Here is a 17,281-nt window from a genome sequence, read left to right on the forward strand (position 1 = left end):
GTGCTTTTGATTGAGATAATTAGTTATAAAATACGTTATTCTGAGATAAGATGACTGAGACATTTGCACGTATGTTCCAGGCAAGAACTTTGTTTTGCTAAAATATATTTGTTTATTTTATGAGAGATTAATGACAGGAACAATCTTAGGTCAGTATTATGCTGCAGTCCAATAAACTACCTACAAAATTTTGTTTATATAATCTGCTCTGTGTTGGTGTTACACTATACTTGATGAAAACTGTAAGCCATATATGAACACTATGTTCAAAATGAGGCCTGTTCATAACTTGCCATTGTTACCACCCAGTTACTATAGGTAACAGCAGCTCATATTGGAATATGAGGAGAGTCAGAACAAACATGGAAATTGCTGGAGAAACTCAGCAAATCTGGAGAGAAGTGTCTGAAGAAAAGTCACTGGATTTGAAACGTTGACTCTGCTTTTTCTCCACAGATGCTGCCAGACCTACAGTTTGTTGTTTGTTGTAGAGGGCCAGAACATTTGTCTTTAGAGTATCGGAACAATAGAATCATAGTATCCATACAATGCAAAAAGAGGGCATTTGGTCCATTAATCCACACCAACCCTCCGAAGAACATCCCATCTGGACTCAGCCCCCATCCCTCTCTACCTCTATGACTCCACATTTCCCATGGCTAATCCACCGAGCCTGCATATCCATGGATACCACAAGGCAACTTAGCATGGCCAATCCACCTAATATGCAAATCTTTGGACTGTGGGATGAAATTGGAGCTCACATCAGAAACTGACACAGGCATGGGGAGAACGTACAAACCCTAGGCTGCAATTGAGCTGGGTCCCTGGTGCTGTGAGGCAACGATGCTAACCACTGAGCCTGATCTTTCAACAAAATTGTACAATCACCTTTGAATTGATGAACACCTTCAAAACTAATTTAGTTGGACTTAAAAGTGAATTATAACTGCAACCATAGAGTTGTATTTAATAGAAGTAACAGTATTTTGCTGACTGACTTGCAATTGAGGTTTTGGGAAGGCTCATTTAATAAATTACTGCTCAGGTTCATAACAGGTCAGCTGTGACCCTCCTCCAGGATCAAGGATGCCATGAGCAGATCTCTGTCCTCCAGAGTGCCTCCAGTCAATCACAGGTTGCCAGCTCTATTGAACAGCAATGCCACTAAGTGGCAGTGGGAATGGCAATGGGAGGCAGAGGTTTCTGACAATATGACACTTGTTGCAAACTTTCAGAGTACCTGCTTTTCAATTAAATGTTCATGAATAAAAGGAAGAACTTCATGTTTGGGGAGCTCTCAACATCCAAGCCATGTTTCCTATTTTTAACCAGCTGTCGAGAATTCAAGGGGTGAAAATGTATCAAGAAACATTTTTAGTCTTGTAGGGTGGCTAATGTGGATTTAGCAAAATGTTACCTAGACTTCATGTGTCAAATTATGACTAGAGATTGCACCAACTGAGATTTAGAAGGAAAGTGTTCTTTTGATTGAAGTATCCAACATATCCTTGATAGATGAAGTCATGGAGATCTAACAGAGATGTGCGTCTTAAAAATTAGTAAAATACAGGAAAATAAATTTAGCCCTTCAAGTCTTTTTCTATCATTCAATGAAATGGCTAATCTGTGAACTAACTCTATCTGTCCACCTGTACCATATATTCCTTAATATATTTAGTTAACAATAACTATGAATTTCAGATTTAAGATTTTACCAACTAGTATTTAATATTTGCAGAAGTTCCAAAGTTCAAACAACTTTTGTGTGTAGAATTGTTTCATAATTTCAATCCTCAAAGGTGCTACTCCAGTGTTTAAGGATATGTCCTGAATACTGGATTCCCAGTTATTTGTATTGACCTTAACCGTTTCCCTTAGTATGTTGGATACTTCAATCAAAAGAACACTTTCCTTCTAAATCTCAGTTGGTGCAATCTCTTGTCATAATTTGACACATGAAGTCTAGGTATCATTTTGCTGAATCCACATTACACACCCTACAAGGCTAAAAATGTTTCTTAACACATTTTCACCCCTTGAATTCTCGACGTCTTGATACAACAGTCCATAGACCTTTTTGCTGTGACTCTGTCACAGTTCATGATATTTTAATGATCTTTAAGCCTAGATCTCCATGGTCCTTTCGAAACTCTGCTGTTTCCAGTTTTTCATCATTTGGAAACTGCATCAAAATCATTCAACAGTCTTCATTCAAATAAGCAAGGCAAAAGTGAGGACTGCAGATGCTGGAAATCAGAGTCTAGATTAGAGTTCAGCTGGAAAAGCACAGCAGGTCAGGCAGAATCCAAGGAGCAGGAGTCAATTAAAAATATCTTCACTGAGGTATCTGATTTCAACCTGGACCTCAGCATCCATGAGTTAGGGAAATGTGAAACCAACATTTGGAGTATCTATTCCTGATGTACTATCCAGAGGTCCTTGCAGGATGTTTATAAATGGGTTTCAGCTCCAATGCAATTTGTATTCAAAACCACAGTCACGTATTGTGATGGCTGACATTAAAAAATATAACCACTTGATTGAGTTAGAAGAACATGAAATCAGTTAGAGCAAGCTTTCAACACCTTCAGAAGAGAAGTGTAAAGGAGAAAATTGGTGCGAAAATGTACAAATTGTAATCAACTGCAGCATCTTTCCAAGAAGCTGATTAACATTGCAAAATGTGCAAAACTTAATGCTGCTTTTAATATAAAGTCCAATAAATATAATCCATGTAAAGAATTTAAAATTTGCCTCAAGAATTTAACAACAGCAGCAATCACCCTGACATCTCCATTATTAGATACTTGATAGTGTAACATATAATGGAATTGAGGAAACATGCAAATCTAGTATCCCAAAATGTAATGGCTTTGCTTCAATTCAAAAAACGATCTATTGCAAGCTATCTAGCACACTCATATTCTATTTCTATAAATTCTGCAGCGTTGACAAGTGAATTGTGTTTCAGGATACTACATGATTGTTACAATAAGAAGTAACATTACTCGTTGTATTATAAGAAATTGAAAAACACATTTGTGCACCTGCTCCCAGGAATTTTTTTTATCCTCACTCAGCAAGCTTCTTGAGATTAGGAAACAATTGTTAATATGCAAATGTATTCAGCGACCAGTGTCAGCATGATATACCTAAGATGACATTTATAGTGATATATTGAGAGAAATTAAAGATTGTAGTTCCCAAAATCACTGGAGTATCTCATCAGCAAATCTGCTTAGAAATACTGGAGTGACGGTGGTATTCTTTAATCAGATTTTCAGTGACATGATCATAATCAGGAAGCAGGCAACAGCTCAAGCTAATATTTACTTTTCTTTTGACTTTGGTGATAATCCTAATCAACAAATCTTGAAAAAGGAACAAGAATTAAATTAGCCACCTTTTGTGTTGAGACTTACTGGGCTGAGTCTTGTCATTTTCGTCAGGTTTCATGGAGGGTTATACTTTGTACGGCCAATTAAGCTTTCTCGTGCTATCATCCCGAAATCACCCCATTAACCCATATGGCAATGCTGTCCTCTGATATTAGCGCAAAGTTCCTGCATGCAGATGTAATTGCTATTGCACAAATCTCCCAAGATAACTTTGGAGCCTGGTACCAGCACCACCGCTGGGCATCTGGACAAGCACTGGCATTCCAAAGCTGTCCTGCATCATTGCACACGCTCCTCACAGGTGATAACAGAAACAGGGGCTATGATTGATGACAGGGGCTTCGAGGTCCCCCTGGATAGGGTTGTACAACAGAATCTGTCTACTTCTCAAGGACTAACAGGGGAGACCATGACACCCAAACTCTGCCAGTCTTATCTGAGGTTGCCAGGTGACTCAGTGCCATTTTCATCACCCAGCAAAATTCCCAGCCATGCAAAAAAGGTCTTTGTGTTCGTGTAACCATTTTCTGTCTGCTACCTCACACTCACTCTCTCTCTCTGCTACTGTACCATGCACTATCACTCTCATTATTGCTGCAATGTCTGCCCTCACTCATTTTCACCCATCCCAATCCCTAACATACGAACCCAGCATGACCTCTGCCTTGCCTCCTCACGCACCAAGGATAACGTATCCCTCTTCTGCACCAGCATTTACACATTGTTCACCCCTTCTCATCTCACTCGATCTCTCTATTTCTCTTATTGCAGTAGAAAACAGTACACATGATTACACAAAGGGTCAGTTCATGTAGTCGGCTGCCTGACATTATTCTCCATAGACCCTTTGAGGAAAGGATCTGAATGCTGCCACATTTGTAGAGGACGCAAGGATAGGTGGGAAGGCAGAAGTGAGGATGACACATCTGCAGAGATATTGTCATCCTTTCTGTCAATGTGCCAGTATATTCCAAGTTTAACCCTGATTCCAATCAGAGGACACCAACAACTTTTAAGAAGAAATTCAAATTTACAGCAAAGCTGTAATGTCATTGTGACAAGAGTTTTTTAAAAATGAATTTAACTGACTAAATTCATTCTTAACCATGTTTGACCGAAACGTGACTCTCGTAAACTGCTCAAGGAGAAAACTTGGCACCACCAACACTACCTGAGAGCAGACAGAAATAATAATAAATACTGGACTCAAAAGAAATATCCACATTTCGAGAAGAAAAGACAAGGTGATGTCAACAATGCAACAATTCAGTCAAGATCGTTTGGAAATGCCGACTTGTCTGTTCATATCAGATTCTGTGGGGTTGATTTCTTTGAACATATGGAATTGACGGCGGATGTGGAGAATTTGCACATTGTGCAAAAGATCTCTCCTGAATAGCATAACAAGTTATAATGGAGACACGTTTACATGCTATCACCAGTTCATTTTCAACTGGAAATATAGCATAATTTGGTATTTCTGCTTCATTTGTGGCTCGTTACAATATTCATAACTGCCTTTTTAAAATCATATAAAAGAAAATAGTATATTTTAACATTAAAATACAAAACCATAAAATAATTTGATTTACGAGCACAGCAGTTAAGAAGTATCATTAAATACTGACAATTTATACCAACATTACTGCTCTCATAATACAATATTTAAGTTAGGAGAATTCAAGCCATTCAGCCTCTCAAGTCTGATCCACCATTTGACAAGATGGTAGGTTGGTCTAATTGCGGCCTCAGCAGCGCTTAAATGACTATTGTCTATTCTGTTGCCTTCAAGTTGATCCAATAGCTGTTGAACTAAAACTTTAAAATATTCAATTACTCTATTTCTGGGGGAGACTATTCCATAAAACAATGAATGTCTGAGAAGAGGACATTCTTGCCTCCTGCTTAAATAGATCATCCCCTCACTTTTTAACAGTGTTGCCTAAACCTAGGCTTTCCAATAGGGGGAAATAACCTCTCAGCATTCATCCTATGAATTCCCCTCAGTATTTAATAGGTTTCAACAATCCAACATCCAATTAAAATGCAGATAACAAGAAATCCATATAAATGCAATATCATACCGAATTTTACCCATTGGTGTTCAATCGTAGGACTGAACACAAACATTATTCAAAGGATGGACTCCCAGAACAGTGTTGTATCCTAACTGTTTCTTTCCAGAGGAGTTTCAGTAAACTAGTTTGGGTCATTCAAAGTCACGGCTATCTCTACCAACATTATCAGTTAGACTAGAACTCTCCAACGTGCAAGGTTTGTAACTTATTTGACAGAATATTCAAATCAAATATTTGATGTTCACATTAAAAAAAATTAGAAATAAATAACATTACAATCTTTGCCTCCAAGACACTACTTCACTAATACTAATATAATCCACATGAATATATTTCATCACCATCACTGCAAATGGCTAAAATTCATCATGGTAATTCCTGCACATTATTGAATTTATAGCTAATGGAAACTATAAGATGATGGAAAAGGTTTTGTCAATGCACAATGATGTAGCTTGAGATAACTTAACAGACCTTAACAAAATTTGATGAGGTTAGATAATGATGCATGGAGCAAAACATACCAGCTAAATTTATTGGATTCAATGGTGCTTCCTGTGTTGCAGCTGTAATTGAAATTGCATGGTCAGTAAGGAGCACAGTTAGTGGGAGTGAAGACTTCACCTGAGTGAAGAGGAAATGTGATGCACAGTAGTAAAGAGATGGCTTAAGTAAGGTTTAATGCAAAAAATAGAGTCGAGAGTGCGGTGCTGGAAAAGCACAGCAGGTCAGACAGCATCGAAGGAGCAGGAAAATCGATGTTTCAGGCATAAACCCTTCAACAGGATTCATTTTGGGCATAAGCCCTTCATGCCTGATGAAGGGCTTATGCCCAAAACATCGATTCTCCTGCTTCTCGGATGCTGACTGACCTGCTGTGCTTTTCCAGCACCACACTCTCGACTCTGACCTCCAGCATCTGCAGTCCTCACTTTCTCCTCCTGCAAAAAGTAAAGATTTCAGATTGAGATGTGGCCAGGAGAGAATCGAACCAACAGACTGAGAGGCTCACCCTGCAGTGAGACCAGTAGTGGGATGACATTACACACAACAATGTGAAGCAAGTTCAGGAAAAAGAGTTGACTGGTGAGTATTTTTTTCACCTTTTAAGTTTAGGTAAGATCATCATGATCTAGATCATTTTTTTCCCTCTCTTTTTTTAAAGAACTAGTTCAGTGTCAGTTTGCTACGCATCTAAAACAGTTAATTACTATAAAATGTATTACTGTAAAGAGTAGGGATTCTGAAGTAAATAATTAATGACAATGTGATATTGCTAGCAGGACAGTTGATGAATTTTTGCTCCAGCATGTGGGAGCTGCTGGAGACCAAAGTGTTCCATCTGTTGTAAATGTTTACAGCTCAAGGCACTTTGGAACCGAGTTGTGGGAGGGCAGTCTGCAGATAGTGTGCCACCTCAGGGAAGGGGAAAGTTACCAGGACATTTTGCTCCAAGAGACAGTTATACCCTCCAGATGAGCACCTTTACATTTACTTTGCATTCAGGTACTTGTACCCTTCCACCAACACCCTCATCTGCTTGGCTGAACTGGTTCATATTCTCAACAACTTCTCCTTCCAATCCTTCCACTTCCTCCAAACCAAAGGGATAGTCATGGGCACCCACATGTGACCCAGCTATGCCTGTCTCTTTGTTGGGTACACGGAACAGTCCATCTTCCACAACTACACTGGCATAATCCCCGGTCTTTTCCTTTGCTACATCGATGACTATATTGGCGCTACATTGTGCTCCCACAGGGGGTTGAATAGATCATCAACTTCAATAACACCTTTAACCCTGACCTCAAATTCACATGGACTATCTCACACACCTCCCTCCCCTTCCAGGCCCTCTCCATCTCAATCTTTGGCGACCAATTCACCACAGACATTTACTACAATCCCACCAACTCCCACAGCTACCTGGAATACACCTCTTCCAACTCTCCCTCCTGTAAAAACGCCATCCCTTATTCCCAATACCTCCGCCTCTGCTGCATCTGTTCCCAGGATGACCAATTCCATCTTAGAAAATCCTAGATGGCTTCCTTCTTCGAAAATCACAATCTCCCTTCCCACGTAGTGGACGATGCCCTCCAATGCATCTCCTCCACTTCCCACACATCTCCCCTTGAACCACGCCCCTCTCAAAGCAACAAGGATAGAACCCCCTGGTTCTCACCTTCCACTCCACCAACCTCCGTATACATTGCATTATCTCCACCACTTCCACCACCTATAAATGGACCCCCCCCAACAGAGATATATTTCTCCCCCCACCCTTATCAGTATTCCAGAGAGACCATTCCCTCTGCAACTCCCTTGTCAGATCCACACACCCCCACCAGCCCACACCCCAATCCCGGCACCTTCCGCTGTCACCACAGGAAGCACAAAACCTATGCCCATACCACCCCCCCCCTCACCTCCATCCAAGACCCCAAAGGATCCTTCCACATCCGATAGAAATTTACCTGTACCTCCACCAATGTCATCTACTGTTTCCGTTGAACCTGATGTGGTCTCCTCTGCATTGGGAGATAGAACGCCAATTTGCGGATCATTTCAGAGAACATCTCTGGGACACCTGCAACAACCAATCCCACCCTCCTGTGGCTGAACACTACAACTCACCCTCTACTCCACCAAGGAAGTGCAGGTCCTGGGCTTCCTCTATCACCAAATCCTTACCAACTGACACCTGGAGGAACAATGCCTCATATTTCACCTTTGGACCCTGCAACCACACGGGGTCAACATGAATTTCACCAGATTCCTCAATTTCCCTCCCCCACATTATCCCAGTCACAAGCTTTCAGCTCAGTACTGTACTCTTGACCTATTCATCACCTTTCCCATCCATTCTCTCCACCCTCTGCCCTGACCCATCACCTTCTCCCCCACCTTCATCTACTTATTGCATTCTCAGCTACCTCCTCCACAACCACCCTTCCCTCCCAGTTATCTCTTAGTCCCCCTGACCACAAGCTTCATTGCTGAAGAAGGGCTTATGCCCGAAACGTCGATTCTCCTGCTGCTTGGATGCTGCCTGACCTGCTGTGCTTTTCAGCGCCACACTCTCAACTCTGATCTCCAGCATCTGCAGTCCTCATTTTCTTCTCATCGCATTATAGGAAGGATATGGAAGCTTTGGAGAGGGTGCAGAAGAGGTTTACCACGATACTGCCTGGGTTAGAGGGTATAGCTATAAGGACAGGCTTGAAGAACATGTTTTGTTTTTCTGGAGTGACAGAGGCTGAGGGGAGACTTGATAGAAGTCTGTAAAATTATGAGAGGCAAAGATCAGGTGGACAGTCAGAATCTTGTTCCAAGAATTGAAATGTCTAATACAAGGGGGCATGCATTTAAGGTGAAAGGGGAAAAGTTCAAAGTGTACGTGAGGACCAAGTTTTTTACATAGAGAGTGGTAGGAGTTGCTGCCAGGGGTGGTGATGTGGACAGACACAATAGCAGCATTTAAGGAGCTCTTAGATAAGCATATGAATATGCAAAGAATGGAGGATATGGACCGAGGGCAGACAGAATGGATTGGTTTTAATTTGGTTTTATGTTTGTTACAATATCGTGCGCTGAAGGGCCTGTTCTTATGCTGTACAGTTCTAAGTTCTATATTTAATTGTTGTCATCCCTTTTGGTATCAATTACATTGAAGGGACTGGAAAGGAGGTTCTGTTGAAAGGACTTTAACAATTCAGAACTAAATGAAAAGCAGAACATCCAAAGCAATAATCTCTAGATTCCTAACTGAGTCACAGGTAAAAACTGATTTAGGATGAATAAAATCGAGGAGTTCAATGCTTGGCTCAAAGATTGGTATGAGCTGAAAATGTGTTGCTGGAAAAGTGCAGCCGGTCAGGCAGCATCCAAGGAACAGGAAATTTGACGTTTCGGGCATAAGCCCTTCATCAGGATGAAGGGCTTATGCCCAAAACGTCGAATTTCCTGTTCCTTGGATGCTGCCTGACCTGCTGCGCTTTTCCAGCAACACATTTTCAGCTTTGATCTCCAGCATCTGCAGACCTCACTTTCTCCTCAAAGACTGGTATGACAGGAATTTACTTCATGTGATACTGATACCAGAGGAGGTGTAGAAAGGAGTTGTTCTTGCAAGACAGACTTCACTTGAACTATGCTGGGACCCATGTCCTAGAAAATCAAACAACTAGGGCTATGGAGAGAGCTTTAAATCAAATGGAGGCAGGGAGGTTTGCACTAGGGGGATATAAAGGCTTACAAAAAAACAAGGATACAGGGTTACTATTTAGGTAATGATACCTGAGTGGGACAATGAGGGCTGGTTAAAAAAAATGCAGCACATTAATCATGGGTGACTTTAATTTTCACATATGTTAGGAAGATCAAATTGACAGAGGTAGTCATGAGGAAGAATTAATAGACTGGGTGTTCAGGACAGTTTCCTAGAATACATTATGGATCCAACCAAGCATTAGACTATTTTAGAACTGAAAACGTGTAATGAGGCAGGTTTAATAAATAATCTCAGAGCAAAAGATCTCCTAGGAAACAATGAGTGAAAATTTAGCATTCAATTTGAGATATAGAAACTTTGGTTGGAACCAACTATGCTAAACATGAATAAGTGCAATTACAAAGGAATAAGAACGTAGTTTTTGGAAAGGACTGGGAAAGATAGTTGGCAGCAAAGATGACTGAAGGAAAATGGCAGATACTTATGGAAATAGTTTCATGATTTGCAGCTCAGTGAGGAAGAAGCACCCCGGAAAGGCAATAAACCAACCCTTGTTAAGCAAGAAAGAAGAGCATAAAGTTGAAAGAAAACAACATGCAATGTACAAAGAGCAGAAGTTTGGGAATATTTTAAAAACCAACAAATGATTACAAAAAAATTACAAGAAGGGAGAAAATAAATTTCGCTAGTAAACTAGCATGCTATTATCAAAACAAACAGCAAGAGCTCCTTTAAATATAAAATAAAAGGAGAGGCCACAGTGAACATATGCCTCTTATAGAGTGAAGTGGAGGAATTAATAATGGGGAAATGGGAAATTGCTGGTGAGTTGCACAAATATGTTTCATCAGATTTCATGGTAGAAGATTACGAAAACACTAAATAAGCCAAGTGCTAAAATGTGGGATGGAGAACAGGATAACTATTATTAGAGAAGGAATATCATGAAACTAATGGGTCCAAAGGCCAACAAGTCCCCTGAACCTGATTAGATATATCCAAGATACTAAAAGTAGTAGCTAAAGAGATGGTGGATTAACTACCATTTACTCTCATTCTACTTTTCTTCTCTTTGGTAAACTTTTTATTCTTTTTTACTGAAATCTAAAATGCTCCCAATCCTCAAGCTTGTTACTATTTTGATCATTTTCATTTCTCTTTATTGTATCGAATACTATCCCTAACTTCTTTGAAAGCCAAAGTTTTACCCTCTTTCTTCTTTAATGTTTAGTTCCTCTTTCATATAGGAATGAATAATGGTTGTAATTCATGCACACATTCTTGAATTATGAACCATTGCCTGTCCACAATTATTCCTTTAATAGGATTCCCCAATTGATCATTGCCCTTCATGCCTCATACCCTGATTATTCCCTTCATTTAGATTCATGACATTTTTAACTGCTTCACACTCCATCTTAATGAAGTAGTCTAGTATATTATGGCTGCTCTTCCACAAGGGACCCTGCACAACAGGATTGAGGCAGCACAGTGGATAGCACTGCAGCCTCAAAGCGCCAGGGACCTGGGTTGGATTCCAGCCTCAGGGAACTGTCTGTGTGGAGTTTACACTTCTCCCCATGTCTGTGAGGGTTTCCTCCCACAATCCAAAGATGTGCAGATTAGGTGAATTGGCCATGCTAAATTGTCCATAGTGTTCAGGGATGTGTAGGTTAGGTGCATTAATCAGGGATAAATGTAGGGTGGGTGGATTACTCTTTGGTCAGTGAGGACTTGTTGGGCCAAATGGCTCGGCGAACAGAACCACAACAACGAGCACCCAAGCTACAAATCTTCTCCCAAACTTTCAAATGGCTTGTTTCCACACTGATGGGATTCTATAATTATAGTCACAAATTATCCATTTTCTAGTTGATTTTTCAATGTAATGGTCTTCGAATCAAAATGGACACACTCCAGGAAATCTTCACCTGCTATGCCATTGGTTCATTAAAACCTACGTGTCAGTTAAACTCACCCATGATGATAGCTGCACCTTATTTCAAGCATTATTCTTTAATGCTTTCCCTCACACCTCTATAATTATTTGGGGTCCACACACAACAACCAACATCCTATACATGATGATTTTTTTTGAGTCAATATCCTCCCTTCCGCTTGCATTGATTCATTCCTTTATTAACAATGCTATTTGCCTCCTTTGTTCTTCCATCTGTCATTCATAAATAATAAATGGCCCCCGGATGTTCCCATCCTTGGTGATTCTGCAGCCATGTCTTTGTAATCACAACCAAATCATAACTATTTATGACTATTTGGTAACGCTAGTTCATCTACTTTATTGAAAGTGCATTAAGACACAAAGCCATTGGACTTAATCTTTTTAACCTTGTTTGTCAGCCAGTATTGTTTATTTTACAGTAAGGCCGCATTTATTTGTCATTTTTTGGAGGGATCTTCTACTTTTGCTTCTTATGCATCTGGCTTTTATTTGTTTATTAGTGATTTTTTCTATCTCCTCTGTCTCCCTGCTCAGGTTCCAATCACTTTGCTATTCTAGTTTAAATTCTCCCCAACAGCACCAACAACACTCTGGTCCCAGTCCTGGGCAGGTGCAAACTGCCTTGTAAGAACCAGCCCCCAAAACCAATCCCAAAATCCCATGAAATAGAATCTTTCCAGCTACATAGTCATCTTATATTCTGGGACACTTGTGGTGCAATGGTTGTGTACCTTGCTTAGGACCAAGAGATCTGGGCTCAAGTCCCATCTACTCCAAAGGTGTGAAATAAGATCTCTGAACAGGTTGATTAAGAAAAATCAGTTTGACTCCTGTAAAAAAGAGTTGGCACAATGGTTTAGTGATTAGCACTGCTGCCTCATAGCCCCAGTGACCTGGGTTCAATTCCACCCTTGGGTGACTGTCTGTGTGGAGTTTGCACATTTTCCCTGTGTCTGCATGTTTTTTCTCCAGGTGCTCCAGTTTCCTCCCACTGTCCAAAGATGTGCAGGTTTGATAGAATGGCTATGCTGAATTGCCCATTGTATCCAGGGATGTGCAGGTTGGGTAGATTGGCTGTGCTGAAATTACCCATGGTGTCCAGGGATGTGCAGGTTAGGTGGATTATATTTGGGAATATAAGGTTACAAGGATTGGGTTGGTGTGGACTCAATGGGCTGAATAGCCTGATTCCACATGGTAGGGATTCTATGATTGTTTAAATTCCTCTCAGCTGCCATGGTGAAATTTGAATCCTTATCCACAGAGTTGATAAACTGTGGAGCTGGAAAAAGCATAACAGGTAAAGGAGCATCAGAAGAGTAGGAGAGTCCAAGTTTCAAGCAGGACCCTACATCAAGACTGACAGGCTAGTCCTTATGAAGCATCCTGCCCAAAACATCAACTCTGCTACTCCTTTTCCTGCTGTGCCTTCTCCAGCTACACATTTTATCAACTCTGACTTTCCAGCATTTGCAGCCCCCACTGTCCCTTGTCCTCAGAAAATTAATCTGGGTCCCTGGATTACTAGTCCAGTGACATTAACACCACACCACCACCACCACCTTATGTTATGTCTATCCAGTGATTGTTCAAAAGTGCTGTCTTTCAATCTCCTGAAAATATTCCACTTCTCACTTGCCGTCTTTAGGAGAAAAAAAACACAGGCCACCATGGAAAACTGGAGGTGGTTGTCTAGTCATCTCAATGATGACAGCTGCAGAGCAGGTGGCTCTGGAGATAAGCTGGGTCTCAGTCTTCATGGTCTTTGGATTTGAAGAGATAGATGGGAGTCTGCCAATTACATAGTGACAGAAGTAATATCACACAGACACATGGCACAACATTCACTCATGTTGACTGGATGTCAGCAGGCAAAATGAAATGAAGTGAAAAATGATAACATGCCCAAAGACAGCTGAGAACACTCTCAATTTGTCAGTTCTAATACAGGTCATTAATCTCTCATGGGTTGGAAAAGGTTCTTTCAGGAGGAACACAGAACGTCCTCAGAACAGGTAAAAGTACACTATCACTGGGCTTGTGAAAATCATACAGACTCATGCACCTTGCTGGAGAACCAGAACAGGTATCTTGGTTGTCACAAGTGATCACGAACAGATGCTGGAGACATCCAGCAGTGAAGAGCCCCCACTGGAAGCCACAGGACACTCTCTAACGGTTGGATAGAACTGCTGAGGTTTAGGATGGAAAGCATATTTCAGGATAACAGTCAAAACCGAAAGAGTGATGTCAGCATTTCTAGTGTTGAAGCACTTGATTGGACAGCAAGTGGGGAAAGCGTCTCACACAAGTGCCTTGATGTGTCAGATCTTCTGCTGACATTTGCATCTATGCAGAGAGAGTGGGATCCTTCATAGAATTCCAAAAATGACAAGGCAACTGATCCTGCCCGATAGCCTGTAGTTTGAAACCTTATTGAGAATTGAAGAAAACATCATCTTACTTATTCAATGACTCACTGAAGTGCAGTAATGTGCCCCATAAACTTGTGACTAGCAGGGAGGAACAAATAAACAGTGAGAGGGAAGATTAGTGAGAGGTCAGATTGGAGTAGAGACTCTATCCAAACTGATTCACTCCTCATCCCTTGGTCCTTCATTCAGTGTCCTACAAGCTGCCTTCTGTCTTTACTGTCCAGTCTGATCCTTCATGTGAGCATACTTCACTAAGGTCCTCATCAAAACCCTAAGAATATCAACAAAAAACTGTTAAGCATTGATAAACGTAATCTGAGCAGCCTCCTCTGACATGTGTCAAAGCTACAAGGCACTGCTGAGGAATCGGAAAGAAGGGGAAGACGTTGATTTGTCAGTGCACAAGGGTATTTCCTTTGTACAAAAGTATTCACTTGAGTGTTCAAGATGGTGTCAAACTGTCATATTTCTGTTTCATGTTCATGAAATATTATAGACTGCTCACTGCTTCACTGTCCAGTCTTACTCATTTTCACCTGCTGCCTGCCAGTTGATCCTCTGCTTTGTGAAGATTAGTATGACTGGAATTAAAGATGTGAATTAGTGTCTTTGAGAAAAATGTATTGTTAGTTATAGAACAGATCTGTGCTGGCATCTGAGGGTGAGGAGTCAATGTTAGGGGTGCCAAGTGGACTAACTGCCTCAGTTTAATGAAGCATGCCTGAATCAGGTCATCCTGTACCATCCTGGAAAGATGAGTTATTAATGTTTACTTTGCAAATGTTTAATTTATGTGCTCATTTTGGCATATGTGTTTTACTTTAGCTAAGAAGACAGTGTGATGTCCAGCAGCATGGCAAGTAAAGAAATGGGACTGCTTCTGAAGTAGGAATGGGAATTACATTGGCTGACATTGCCATTGGATGCAGTGATCATGTGTTGGCAGTAAAAGGTTTTATTTTAATGTGTGTTGCTTTTCCCTCAGCAAGTCACCATTTGTCAGGTGGCAGAAGTTGTTTTCTTGATCATGGTGAGGTTGCACAAGGTGCAGCAGACCACCATGAAAGGGTATGGGTCCATCAGAATGATCAAGATAGTGGAAGTATTGTTTGAGCAGTTCAATTGTTAGGGCCCACCTCTGGTTTGATGTGGTAGCTGAAGCTGACTTGGCACAGCACAGCAAGGAGGCAGCATGGTTGTCATTAGATTGCTTCTGTTCACACTCCAGCTGGACACTAACAGATTAGAATCCAGTCATGCCATGGCCCATTTTGAAGTTGTGGTGTGGCACATCCAAAGCTACATGTAAGTACTCAGTGGCACACAGTGGAGATCTGTAATCATCTTGTACTCCTTCAAACTGTTAACCTTTCAGAAAAGCAAAGCACAAATGTATTCAAGCTTTCTTGAAATATGAGGAACAGTGACCTCACACCAGAAGTATGTGCACATGCTGTAAATGCCTTTTGCAGCCAACACTGTCCTCCGAACAACAAAGATCAGACACTAATAAAATACATTTTTGTGGCTGGTATCTTCTGGCCTCTCTGTCGCTGATCCAAATTTTACAATTTATGGTTCAGAAATACTATTTTGTTGCTGCTAAGTGCTCAAGATATTTTTTAACCAACTCAGTCCAACCAGTCAATTACATCTCTGAATGCCAACACGCTCAACCAACAGGTACAACACAAGGAGCGCCACCAGAAATGAAATGTAAAGCATCACTGCGTGGTGTAACTATTGAGTAGACCTGAAATCTGAATGTTTGATCAGTGTCCTGAAGGGTTGCAAGTTTCAGACTCTCAAATTACTTGAACATTTCAAATCTCACCAGGATTAGTGATGTCAACCATGAATCATCATGCACTTGATCAAAATATTTAACTTGCATTAAAACTCCAATTCCCAAAGTAATCATCAAAACACAGTCTGGCTTTGTGGAAAGCATGTGCATTCTATTTGAACTGGAAACAAAATAAGATAAACTTTGAGTTGCTGAATATTCTAAATTTCTTCTTCCATTGCCTGTTGTAAAACAAGATGCCTCAGATACTTTATGTAACAAAAAACAACTTAATGCTTGGAAGATCTGGTTCTGAATCTGGTGAAATTAAGGGTAGGAGCAATTTATTTTTTATTGCAGAAATATACTTTATTCATAGAAGGAATTTTTTACGTGTGTTCACAATTCATGAAGCCATTCAGAACTTGACTGTCTTTACTTACAGAGGAGAAAACAGACATTGGTTTCGGCTTTCTCTATATTTTGCTGCTTTAGTCAATGCTTGCTGGCCAGAGGTTTGATCAATTTCTACATATAGAACATAGAACATAGAACAATACAGCATAGAGAAGGCCCTTCGGCCCTCAATATTACGCCGACCTGTGAACTATTCTCAGCTTGTCCCCCCACATGTTTATGTTTATCTCACCAGAGAGCCTAAAGGTAGGAACTTTAATTTAAAATTACAGCAAATGCTGAAATCTGCTCTGATGAAGAGTCATGTAGACTCAAAATGTTAGCTTGCTCTCTCTCTGCATGGATGTTGCCTGACCCGTTGTGATTTTCAGCATATTTTGCTTTCACCACTGATGAAACTAAAACGTGCCAATGGACCAATTCATGTTGCAATTTAAAAAGTCTTAATTTAAACTGTATTTGTACTCACAGAAAGCAGATAATTGATTCAAAATCCAGCACACAACACTGTTGATGTGAGCTCAAGCATTTATTCCAAGGTCCGGGGATTATTGATGCATAGAATTGAGGTTGTTTCTGACATTACAATAGTGATTACACTTCAACAGTACTTAATTAGCTGTAAAGAGCTGAGGGATATCCTGAGGTCATCAAGCATGCTATTTGAATGCAAGTTTATTTCTACATGAACAGTTTACATAAAGAGTCACTGGTAAAAGGAAACCTAAAGGCTGAATCTTGAAATTGGCTAAGTGACTTTTTCATCGGGTTTCACAGAGAATGTCCTTCTGTCAATTGAAAGCTCTGAGATGTAGCCTGGTCCAGGATGTGCATTGGGTGCCCATCCCTGTGACATGGTGTCAGTACAGTTTGAAGTGCAGCATTAAAGTGAAGATGTATACTGTCAGTCGATCAAAGCGCCATAAGGATGTGGTGAGGCTAGTGTGTGTCAAATGCCAAAGTCCAT

At 40.6% G+C, this 17,281-nt stretch overlaps 1 protein-coding gene across 1 annotated transcript in view; it reads right to left on the bottom strand.

The window, feature by feature from the left end:
* The window catches only part of LOC132835936 (CUB and sushi domain-containing protein 1-like), a 2,426,762-nt gene that overhangs the window by 650,932 nt on the left and 1,758,549 nt on the right, over positions 1-17,281 (bottom strand). The window lies entirely within an intron of this gene.

This window comes from Hemiscyllium ocellatum, chromosome 3 (genome assembly GCF_020745735.1).
Source record: "Hemiscyllium ocellatum isolate sHemOce1 chromosome 3, sHemOce1.pat.X.cur, whole genome shotgun sequence".
NCBI lineage: Eukaryota > Metazoa > Chordata > Chondrichthyes > Orectolobiformes > Hemiscylliidae > Hemiscyllium > Hemiscyllium ocellatum.